Here is a 12325-nt window from a genome sequence, read left to right as displayed (position 1 = left end):
CGGGCCCCTCAGACTCTGCCCATTTTTCTTCATTGTCTTTTCTTTCTGCTCCTCACACTGGATGATTTCAATTGTCTTGTCTTCCGGTTCACTCTCCCTTTCTTCTGCCTGTTCAAATCTGCTGTTGAATATGTCTAATGGGTGCTCATTTCCATTACTGCACTTGCAGCTCCGAAGTTTCCGTTTGGTTCCTTTTCATAATTTCCATCTCTTTATTTTGTTTAGACAACGTTTTCCTAGTTTTCTTTAGTTCTTTGTATATGGATTCCTTCAGCTCATTTAAAGTATTTAGGGCAGTTAATTTAAAGTCTTTGACTAATAGTTTCAATGTATGAACTTCCTCAGGGATGGCTTCTGGCAAATTCTTTTTGTCCTGTAAATGCACCATGCTTTCTTGTTTCTTTGTGTGTTTTGTAATTGTTTTGTTGAGAACTTGATGTTCCGAGTATCATGTTGTAATAACTCTGGAAATCTGGTTCTCCCACTCCTCTGGGGTTTCTGGGTTTCACTGTAGTGGTGGTAGTTGGTGGTGGTAGGCCTGGAGCCATCAATCTGTGCCTTTTCCAAACTACTTTTGCTCTCAAATGGGGAACAGAAAAAGAAAAGAGGGAGGAAAAACAAGGTACTTCCTATTTAAGTCCCCTCTTCTGTTGTTCTCTGAGGGGAGGTGGAACAACAGCTACTCTCAGAGCTGGCCCCCCAGCAATCTGACGGAGATAATCGAAAGCAGTGACCACCAATCAAACCACGCACACCCCACCCAGATTTTGGAGGCCTAGGTCCTTATAGCCCACCCTGGCACCAGCAAACTGCCCCAGGAGCCCGGGCTGCAGTCCCCACTGCTGCCTGCCACCCAGCTGGCGGACGGCGGATGGTAGCAGCTGCGGAGAGGGTGAAATTCACCAACAGGTACCCCCGCTCAGCAGCCTCTCCCTCCAGCTCTGCCCTGGATGCTGCACAGGGTTGCACTAGACTCCAGTGTTTCAAAATAGTTGGTTCTGGCAGTTCCTGCCAGTTCAATAGTTGTTTTGATGGAGGGACTGCTTCCTGGAGCTTCCTACGTCCGCCATCTTCCCACAGTCCTTGGCAAGGAAATCTAATTCAGTTTTAAACTGGGCATTTCTGCTGTCACCTCCCATGACACTACAAGGTGCTGGCTAATAGTGCCACCCAGGGTCTGCGGGTGCTGTGATGGGAAGGGGCTTACCAGGTGGACGGACGGCTCCAGCAGCCTGCCTCCAGCCAGGGAGGGGGGAAGCGGCCCCCCCAGCTCCTCCCACCCAGAGCCCCACTGTGTGTGGAGTTGCTGAGACCTGCCTGAGGTCCCCTGTGTTATGCCAAGGCCCACGCCCAGCGCTGCCTGCTGCGGGAAGCAGATAGCAGCACTGCAGGGAGGCTGCCCCTGCCGCCAGCAGCCCGGGTGAAGCTCCTCTCAGTACCCACCGGTGGGTTTTCCTTCGCAGCACTTTACATGGCTGTCACTAAAGACAACTGGCCTTCCCACCTGCCTCCCTGATGACATGAGATCAGGCTGGGTCCTTCCTGTTTCCTGCTGTGTTGCCAGCAGGTAGCACGGGGCCTGGAACGTGGTGTCTGCTCAATAAGTAGCCACAGAGCAAATGAATGGTGAATGAAGGAAGCCACTCTCGGCTACCACTCTGTGCCCAGCAATCCAACAGTGCCCCAGGGCCCCTGGGGTGATTCAGCTCCGTCCTACATGGGGCTGTGCCAGGGGCCTTCCCTCAGTGGGAGCTGCTGGGAGAGGGGCACATCCACAGCGGGGCACCAGGAAACGGTGCCTAGCAGCACCCCCACCCCTTGGCTGGTGGTCAGGGACCAATGTCCCACGTTCGCAGCCTCATGGATTGTCCCTCTGGGGAGCTATGTCTCTGGAGGCACCATGCCAGCTTCCTAGATTTCCATGACCCATATTCGGAAGGCTCATGCTAAAAAACAAAGAAAGTAATCATGCAGAAGTCCTAGCCCTGGGTAGGGGGGTGGGGGAAGGGCCAACCGACCCCCATCCTCTGGGGCTCCCAGATTGGGGTCTCAGTCCTCTCCCAGGCACCAGGCACAATTCACATCTTTTAGCATTTCCAGCTAAGCACCAATTAGCCTTTCTCCGGCACTGGCTCATCTCTCCCTCAACCCTCCTCACACCAACCACCCATCTCGGCTTCACCATCTCCTCCTCCTCACCAACCCCAAAGACACACACAGCCTGCGTTTCTTTTAGCCACCAATCGACGACTGTGTTAAGAACCCACTCTACAGCTGGGGGGACCAGCAAGAACAAATGACCTTTCCAAAGGGCCCAAGTTTCCAAGGAAGGCCACGGTTTGCATTTACCAAATCCTAATGACTGAGACACACACACACACACACACACACACAGTTTCACGGTCATGGAAGAACGTCCAGTCAGCTTGTGGCCATTTTCCATGTGCAGTGTGCTCCTAGCAAGGCTAAGGAGCCCCTTAGCTCCGGGGTGGCCCAGCTGGCTGGGAGGCAACAAGTAGCCCCCACCACCCTCTCGGTGAACCTGAGCCCCTGGGAGCTGCCGGGCCGAGACCATGAGTTCTTCATCCTGGCATCCTCGGGGCCTAGCAGAGCTGGGCACCAAGCAGTTAACGAGTAAATATTATGGACTAATAAACCTGAAGGAAGAAAACGGCACGACAGAAAGCACACAAGACCTAGTGGATCCCAGTTCTGGTTCTTTGTGGTCTTGGGCAAATCATCTGCAAAATGAGGCCCCTAACCAGCTCAGAGGCGTCTTGGAGAAATGAAAAAGCCTGAATGGGTGTGAACGTGCATTGCTTATTGTAAGGGTCCATGAAAGGTGGTATAAGTTTCTAGAGATGAACCCTCCACCATTTCCTACCTGGGATAAAGAAGTGCAAGGGCATGGACACTGGATAAGCCAAGAAGAGAGATCAGGTTTGAAATAACAGAACCAAGCCCCAAGGAAAAGCGGAACCAGGTCAGGGAGGACGGATGATGTTTTACAGTGGTTGACGTGTTTGCTCCTTTGTACACTGTTCTCAGCTAACAGACTTCAGAGTATCTAATACCTAAATAAATGCATGTCAACTACTCTGGCAGGTAGAAGAAAGTTACCAACAAGGGGGAAAGGTTAGAAACTGGGGGCTCTCTGTGTAGTAACGGAGACACTTGTTCGGCCTGAGCTTGGGTGACGTGGGCCTGGGTGCCCGGGCCGCAGCACTCCCGGCAAAGGGTGGGCCGTGGGGGCGGGCCTCCGAAGGGCAGCCCAGGAGGACCTCCTGCTGCAGGGAGGGGAGAAGCTGGGAGCCTGTCAGTGTTTCCCTAGGTTTGCTCCATTTCTTACCCCATATGGAGCTCCCAACAACAACTGAAAAATCTTTGGTCAAAATGCCCAAGTCCCTTCCCTCACAGCAGCCTATGAGGGAAACAACATGTGGGACCCTCCCTTCCTCTTCCTGAAGAATTTTGCATTAAAGAAAAATTAATGTGTGAGGTAATAAGAATTCTTCCTTCCAACCCCCAGCCCCTGTCGAAGGGCTCTACTGTTTAAATTTCTACTTCTAACATTCTCTTTTTGCAGACTTGGGGGGGTCTAAGTGTGAGTGTGGAGATAAGATGCAAAAGATTAAAAAAGGCACCCCCACTCCCTGAGCCATGTGGAGAGTGTGTGGCCTCCAGATGTTCTGCTCATCTCAGCCCCAAAGCGGAGCACAGCACCCTAAGTCCAGTAATCCCCAGAACACCTCCCTGGGACAAGCTCTACTATCCAGAGTCCTTCCAATGTAACAGCTCAGAGGAGCCAGACTACGCCAGGACCCCTCCAGTGCTCATATAAACTAGAGTTCTAGGAGGATCCCTGGAAAAGACTCAGGCAATCCTGGCACCACAGGCCCAACTGGACTGTCTCAAGCCATCTAGGTTGGTCTCAAAAGGCAAAAAAAAAAAAAAAATTTCTATTTCCAAATTCTCCTTTCATTCACACCCTTAAAGAGCATCTGTGCTGAGCCATGGGTGGGGCTGATGTTAGAGCCTCTCAAGAGGTCCAGGAGCGGGAACCAGGGCTGGACAAGCTGGGAAGGAACAAGCCATTGGCTTGGCAGAGTCGGGGGAAAGGGTGGTGACAACAGCCAACGGGGCTCCAGGCTAGAAGTGGTGAATGGACCAATGCGAGGCCCCATGCTGGGGACAGCAAACAGACCGCACAGGGCTCTAATGCTGAGGAGGGAAGGAACACAGCAGTGAAGAGGCCTGGCCCAGGCTCCCTCTTTGAGGGTCAGAGTTAAGAGCCAGGCCTCACCTCCCTGGGGAGGAGATACTGTATGACTAGGGAGGAACAGCTGTGTTTATAAAGTGGGCACCAGGCCAAAGGGCACTCCAATCACCCCACTTCCGCAAGGGACATGGGTTCAGAACACGGGGCGCAGAGTTGAGGATGTAGATTCTCCAAGTGCCTGGCACAAAATGCGTGTTGAATGAGTGAATGAATGAATGCACTCAGAAGGAGGCTGGTTCAACCTGGAGTAATCAAATTAGAAACATGGGAGGGCAGACTGTGTGTGTGCGTAAGTAAAGAAGGCCTGCCGAGCTTATTTTAAGGGCGATCCAGAATAAGCTAGGGGAAGGGGGAAAGCTAGGGAGATGGTGTTCCCAGCCTGCACATACCCGAAAGATGAACCCAGGGGGCTCAGAAATATCCTGCAGAAAAGAGCCAGGCTGCTCAGCAGCAGAGCCGCTCCTCGGAACCACAAGTATTCACCAGGCCATCCTGGCATCCTCCTCTGGCAACAGAAGTTTCTGGGTTCTTTTTCCAGCTACAAGCCCCTGCCCCAACTTCTGGAAATGAAGGAGAGCTTCAGATGTGGACCCAATTTTGGAAGGAAGCTCAGATCCCGGGATATGGGGTTGAGACAAGAGTAGGGGATGAGAGAACTGGCACAGACTTGAAACAGACGCATAAAGGGGCAGCACCCTGAAGGCCGGTGCCAACAGTCAATTCCCATGAGCCCCGAGGATCTCAGAGCGACTCCTTGAGCAGCCTCGCCCTGCTGCCCTCCTTCCCTCCACCTGGGACCAGAACTCCAACCTCCCCAGGAAATGGAGCTGGGCCTGGATCCAAATTTAATTTCTTCAATGCAGAGAAATACATGCACGTGACAGGGAACGTGGCCGAGGACAAGACACCTTACTTCTGTCCTTGGCCTAACCGCCACCTGACTGCACCCAGTAACACACTCGTCTCCCCTGCAGCGGGAGGAAGATAACCCACTTTCCACTCGGAGCAATGACGGGTGTGCAGGCAACCTTCTCCTCAGCTGCTTGCTAAAAACATTTCTCCTTCACATTTCTTCAAAGCCGTGGGCAGGATTTTCTTTCTCTTCATTACAGTGTTAAAGAAGCAGCATTCCAGAGAAGAAATAGAAGCAAAAAGAACACAGGCCGAGGCCCTGTTCCTGGACCCTGGGTATCTTGTTAGAGGCTATTGGGGTAGGAAAAATAAATGGAAGTCAGAGGTTTTGCAAATACACAGCACAGAAATGACAGAGAGAACCAGAGAGAACAGGGATCCCAGCACAAACGCACAGCATTCCGGGGCTGGGTGTGCACTGACCTATTAGCAGTGGCAGCCGTGAGTGGTGGAGATACGGGGGGACATGGGGGTCAGAGGGTGCGCCACTTCCCAGCTGAGTGACTTTGGGCAAGCAGCTCACCCCCTTCGGGCTTGAGTTTCCTGCCCATAAAATGAAAGTGCCCCCAACCCCTTTTACCTCCAGGAACCCAGTAAAGAAGCAGAGATAAATGTAGAGACCCAGCCGAGCGTTACAAAACAAGTTACCATTATTATTTTATTACTGCATTCTTTTATATGAATTTGGCTCTAAATGACAGAGAAAAACAACCAGCAGATTAAAAAAAAAGGGGGGGGCCACCTAAGAATTCTGATCTCACTTTTTCCCTATAAAGCTATCCCTGGGAATTCTGGACTGACAAGGTTCTACAAAGAGAAAACATTGAAACGGGTTCTTTCCTCTCCCCCAGCTCAGTTAAACAGGAAAAAGGAGAAGCACCGTTTCCCGACGCACAATTGCCCCGCACCTGTGCATGAAGTGAAGGTGCCCTGGTCTGCCCGAAGCCCACCCAAGCAGCTACAAACCCAGAAGGGTCTTTCCAAACAAGGAAAGGGGTTTTACACAGTTTTAATATAAATCAGAGGGGGACGGGTGGAAACTCAGCTTTTATGACAGGGAGGATGTGGAGAAAACTACAGACAGGTGTACTTTCAACTGTCCCACTCTAAGAGGAACCATTCTTTAAGCCATTGGCATCACTGGAAACAGCAGTGACACCTGCTGTCTCTACACCTTGCACCCACAGCCTCAGCGAGAAGTGCCACGTGGGCCCTCCTCGCTCACCCTTCCTGTCCCAGCTCTGGCCCAGATCCCAGGCACGAGTTGTTTACCACCCCCAGGGAGGCCGAGAGCCGTGAGCTGTCCACCCAGCAGACAGGTGGGCAATGAACCAGGCTGGAGTTGAAGGTGCAGCACCGAGGAGGCCAGTTAGTTACACTTCATTTCCTGGACTTCAGCCCCAAGTTTACACTTAGCAAAAAAGGGGGAGTCAGACAAGGAGGCAGAGGGTGTGCTGATCAATCAGCTTCATTCCTGGAAAAATGACTCCGAAGACAAAGGCAAGGCAGAGGTCACTAACTTCACTTCATACACAGGAGACAGCCCAGCAGCATGACCACGCTTCACCATGGGGTGCTCTGAGCACTGACCGTGCCCCAGGAAGAGGGGCCAGATGCTAACTCAGCAGCAAGAGAGCCAGGCTACGGACACCTCCATTTTGCCACAAAGGGGTAGGGAAAAGTCTCACAAATCCATTCCTTCCTTTTGCTCAAAAAAGCATGTCATAGGTAAGGGTTTTAAACGGATCACCGAAAAGCAAAATGAAAATTGCTCAAAGCAGAAAAGAGAGGGAGAGAGAGAGAAAGAAAGACAAAGAAGTTGGGAATTAAGGGTTTTGATTTGTGTGCCAGTTTAGATATATTATGTCCCCCAAAATGCCATTATCTTTAATGCAATCTTGTGGAGCAGACATATTAGTGTTGATTAGGTGGGAACCTATTGATTGTTTCTATGGAGATGTGACCCAATCAACTACGGGTAAGACCTTTGATTGGATAATTTCCATGGAGATGTGAGCCCCCCTCATTCAGCATGGATGTTAATTGGATCACTGGAGTCTTATAAAGGAGTTCACAGACAGAAGGACCTCTGAGCAACTGAGAGTGATATTTTGGAGCAGCTGCAGCTAAGAAAGGACAAAATGCCCCAAGAGCAACACTTTGGATAAAGCCATTTTGAAATGCAACCTGGGAGCAAGCAGATGCCAGCCATGTGCCTTCCAAGCTAACAGAGGTTTTCCGGATGCCAATGGTCATCCTTCTGCGAAGGTACCCTACTGTTGGTGCCTTACCTTGGACACTTCATGGCCTTAAGACTGTAACTTTGTAACCAAATAAATTGCCTTTATAAAAGCCAGTCTATTTCTCGTGTTTTGCAAAACAGCAGCATTAGCAAACCAGAACAACTTGGCAGTACAAATGTCAAACATTATATTTATTCTTCCTCCTTATTTGCAAACAAGATAGATGTGATCATTAGACAAGAGGACAATGGTATCCTAGACTCCTGTTGCTCAGGTCAGAGAATAAGTCTAAGAAACTACTGGGAAGAAATGATGAAAGCCAGGCAAACTCAAAATAGAAGTATAATGAAAAGAACAAAAAGGTAGACAGGTAAGAAAAGAAGCCTGCTTCTTTGCAGAGGCAGAACTGTTTGGAGGCCTCTAAAAGACAAAGTCTAGAGTCCATGCAAGACCATTATCTGAATATCTTAAAACAAGCGAATCTTACCTTTCTAGTCAGAAAAGGCAAGCAAGCTATTTCTATTTTGAAAAAATATATATGCAATTTATGACATGAAATGTAGCGAGCAGTCTTACTGAAAGGTACACAATTTAAGGGGTATTGTCTTTTCTGAAACAATCTGGAACAATAAGGTAATTCTAGCTAATCTGCAATTGTCCACACTAATGAAATGGGAATAGCAAACACAGGTAATTCAATAAATATTAACAGAGTACTTCTTAAGTGCCTGGCATATGTAGGAAGCAGAACTTTAAAAACAAACTATATTAGACTTTGAAAGCAAAGCTTACCATTATCAATAATCACAAGATACTGGAAATGACCCAAGTATTCAACTACAGACAAATAAAAATAACTAAGTAAATCATGGAATGTTGAGTTCCAAAACACCTCTGTCCCTCAAAGGAGACCCATTAAGCCCCATTAAGCAGTCACCATTCCCTCCCCCCACCCCCCGCCGGCCCTGACAATGGCTCCTTCACTTTCTGCCTCTATAAATTCACCTATTCTGGGTATTTCATGTAAATGGAATCATACAGTGTCTGGCTTCTTTCACTTAACAGGATGTTTTCAAGGTTCATCCACGTGGCAGTGCACATCAGTTCTTCATTCCCTTCCAGGCTGAATAATATCCTGAGATACGGGTACACCACATGTTGTTTATCCATTTATCAGTTCAAGGACGTTGTGGGCTCCCTCCACCTCCTGGCTACTGTGAACAATGCTGCTATGAACGTGTGTGTGTACGTCACATTTCAAACATACCATTTTTAACCACCCAGGCTGGCCTCCCTGGTTTTGCCTGAATCAGTCAAGGACCTGAACCCAACACTCTGACTCCAGAGCTCAATTCCCCAACCACATTGCTACCCCCGCCTCGGTTTTCATTCTCCGACAGGGAAGGTACAAGCTGCCCAGAAGTCTGTTGGACGGAGTCAGAAGAAATTTCAAAGTCACTGTAAACAATCCGCACACATGAAGAGCAGTTAGCTGCATGGACAGAAAACAACCTTCTGTCCCCACAGCCCAACAGAAAGAATTTACAGATATCACTGGGGAACTTTCTGGAACTTCATCACCCACCCCCCTGCACACCGCAGGCTTTCAGTAAAGGTTCATTTGCTCATGCAATAAGGAAAAGGACAGAATTTGGGGTGCTAACATGGGGTTCTGCTTTTCCCACCTGAAAAGGATGGATGGTGTTAAACCTACTGAAGGGGAGAGAGTGGTGAGGGAGGCAGGAAACCAGAGCACGGGAAACAAGAACTGCTTGTAGAAGAGGAACAAGAGAAAGAGGAGACAAATGCAGAGAACAGGAGAAAATGCCACGAAGCATTAGGGAAGGAAGACAGTTCAAGACGAACAAGAAAAGCAAACCTAGTTGCTGTGTGTCTGGCAGGGCCCAGAGAAGAGACTGAAGTCCGTGGCGGGCACAGCAGGAGAGGGGAGTGTCAGAGCAGGAAGGGCATTTCCATGGCAAAGCAGGGGAAGCAGGAGAGCGGCCACCCAGGGAGGGAAATGAGACCCTCTGCAGACAGGACTAGGGCCCGGGGACAACTCATGAACACTGCAGAAGGCAAAGCTGAGGGCTGCAATGGCCAAACACAGAAGGCTGTTCACAGGCAATAAAAAAAGCAAAATCCATGTAAAGAAGGTGGGAAGGAAAAAAGGGGCACTTTCTACAGAGAACATAAAAAAAAAAAGTACTTTGCAGAAAAGTTTCTTCTCAACTTTTTAATATAATTATGTTTAAGGTAGAGATCTACAAAAAAGGAATGTTAAATACCTGTATATTTATGAACATATTGCAAAGTGATGGCTACCTTGTCAGTAGAAATGTGGAAATCGGAAGCCCAGTTACTTTGGAGAGCTGAGCTGGTCTACAGCCTGGTGTGTCCAAGGGGCAACTTACTGAACCTCGCTGACACTCATTTGCTAAAATCTGTGAAATGGGAAGCTGATCTTCCAAAATGTATAGGCAAAGAAGGCACTAAGTGAGATCACACACAGGAAAGTACTTTGGAAATGGTAAAAGCACTACAAAAGATAATAATCCACATGTATTCAAAATAAAACAGATGGCCCTTTTGGTATCCAGACAACAGAAGGACAACATAAAATGTTAAAAAAAGGCAGGCCAGCCTGAAATTTAACACCTACCAAGATGAACTTGGCAGCAGCAGGATGACAATGTGGTATTCACAGTCTACCCAGGAATACAAGAAATGTGAGAATGATGGCGAATTTCAGAAATCAAAAGGCAACACGTGGAAAAACCATTATGTCAAAGCAGGCATTTAGAACCAGGGACAAGGGGGACCGGGGTCTGGAATAGGGTTACATCATTTCAAAATCCCTTGGGGCATGTATTACAGTTGCCTGCGTGTACTCCTGCTCTCACTACTAGTGACTGCTAGAGTGGACCTAAGCCCTGGGCCAAGACCCATGGGGGACCGATGACAATCATGCTACAGAAAACTCCAGGTCTTCAAAACCAGAAGAGATTCCATCTGCCATTATAAATTCACAAGGTAGTCTTCTGGGACAAATCAGGGTTGCATGAGTTTAAAATGAGTGAGATTACCAGGTCGAGCTTGGGAGGGCTGGGGACTGCCCCAAACCGCCTACAGAACACCACCATAATGCTGGTGGCATCCAAGCACCCCCAAACAAAAGCCCGACTTCAGCTGGAGCGAGTTTTTCCAGTTGGGCTAGATAACCACCCATCCCTCCTGCTGAAAACAACCAAAAATGCTAGTAATACACAAACACACACACCTAGTTTTTTAAATATATTTTTAAATTTTTGTTAAAAGCACAGACAAATTGGCAAGAAAATAAGGAACACCAAGGCCGAGGCCAAAATCTAACAGGAGGCAGAAACCCAAAAAGGTAAGTAAATACCGAAGCTGGCATTTGCACCAAGGGCAGACCCAGGCAAACCTGAGCTTCGGTTTCCAAGCCTCAGGGGGAACAAGGTGGGAAGTCTTGGGGGATATGGCTCCCATCAAAGTTGGGACTCCAAAAAATGGAGGGTAAGAGCGAACTCCCGCACGATAAGAGTGAACCAAAAATAAACTGATCTACCTCTCTCCACCCCCAAGAGCTATCTGCAAGAAAAATCAACTGTCCCAATCCTAGTCACTAAGTGTTAGACAAACAAACAAACAAAAATCTACCCCAAGAAGTTTTCATTGCAGCCAGCTCTCAGACAGATGTGAAGCCCAAATTCCCAGTACTGGGTGATCAGAAAACACTTGCTCTACACTGCTGGTGGCAGGAAGGGTGAATGAGCAGAACCATGCTGGAAGACAGTTTCTCCTAACCTAGAAAAGTCAGTCATGATCATACACCACGAGCCAGCAATTCCACTGCAAGTTCATACCCGGGAGAAACTCTTGCTTGCAAGTCCAGGAGGCATGAACGAAAGAATGCTCACACCCTGCTATAATTACTAGCATAATGCTATCGTGTCACCACACTAATGCAAAGTGTTAATAATGGAGAAATCTGTAAGGGGGTGGGTACGTGGGAACTCCATATTTTCTGATGATTTTTCTGTAAACCTACAACTGCTCAAAGTTAAAAATTGAAAAAAAAAAAAAAAAAAAGTGTTCACAGCAGTAGTGTTCCTAAGAGCAAAAAGCTGGAGGCAGACCAAAGGCTTCCTGGCAATAAAAAGGATAAATACACAGGGGCCCATTCACACAGAGGACAGCCCGACAGCAGTGGAAGCGAATGGCGCTGAGTGCAGCCACAGGGCTGAATCGCAAACGCAAAGCCGAGCGCGTCACAGAAATCTACAGAATGAAAGCAGGCAAAACTAAACACCAAGTTTAGAGACTGGTCATAGGTGGTAAAACTATCAAGAGAATCGAGAGAATGATCATCGCTGGAGTCAGAACAGCGTTGGGGGCAGGGGCTTCCCTGGGTTGGCCCCAGGATTTCTATGGACCTGAGGTCCTAGTCTTCAGCCTGGGAGATGGGAACACAGGCATCGACTTTATTATTTTATTTTAATGCACAGACCCTTTATAAGTCTTCTGTAAGGGTGCTATATTTTACAATAAAACAAATGGAAAAAAAGCGAAAGATCTCCAAGATACACTGCTAAATGAAAAGGGCAAAGAGCAGACAGAGGGAACAGGAGGAAAGAAGGTATAGGAGGAAAAAAAGAATACAAATATATATATATTTTAAATGCACAAACCACCTCTCAAAGGCCACACAAGATAATTCAACAGAGACGGCCTCTAGGGAGGGGAGCTAGGTTGTGGAGGGGACAGAGGACAAAAGGAGACTTTTATACGTTCAAATATTTACATCAGGCACAAGTCTGACTTAGCTAAAATAAACCACCTTTTCGTTTTAGAAGTTCAACACTGACCC

General features: G+C 48.2%; 1 protein-coding gene across 3 annotated transcripts in view; it reads right to left on the bottom strand.

Moving 5' to 3' along the window:
* Positions 1-12325, bottom strand: part of PC (pyruvate carboxylase) — a 112757-nt gene that overhangs the window by 69725 nt on the left and 30707 nt on the right. The window lies entirely within an intron of this gene.

This window comes from Choloepus didactylus, chromosome 6 (assembly GCF_015220235.1).
Source record: "Choloepus didactylus isolate mChoDid1 chromosome 6, mChoDid1.pri, whole genome shotgun sequence".
Classification (NCBI taxonomy): domain Eukaryota; kingdom Metazoa; phylum Chordata; class Mammalia; order Pilosa; family Megalonychidae; genus Choloepus; species Choloepus didactylus.
Note: the sequence above shows the minus strand (reverse complement) of the source record. Positions and strands in the feature narration are given on the sequence as shown.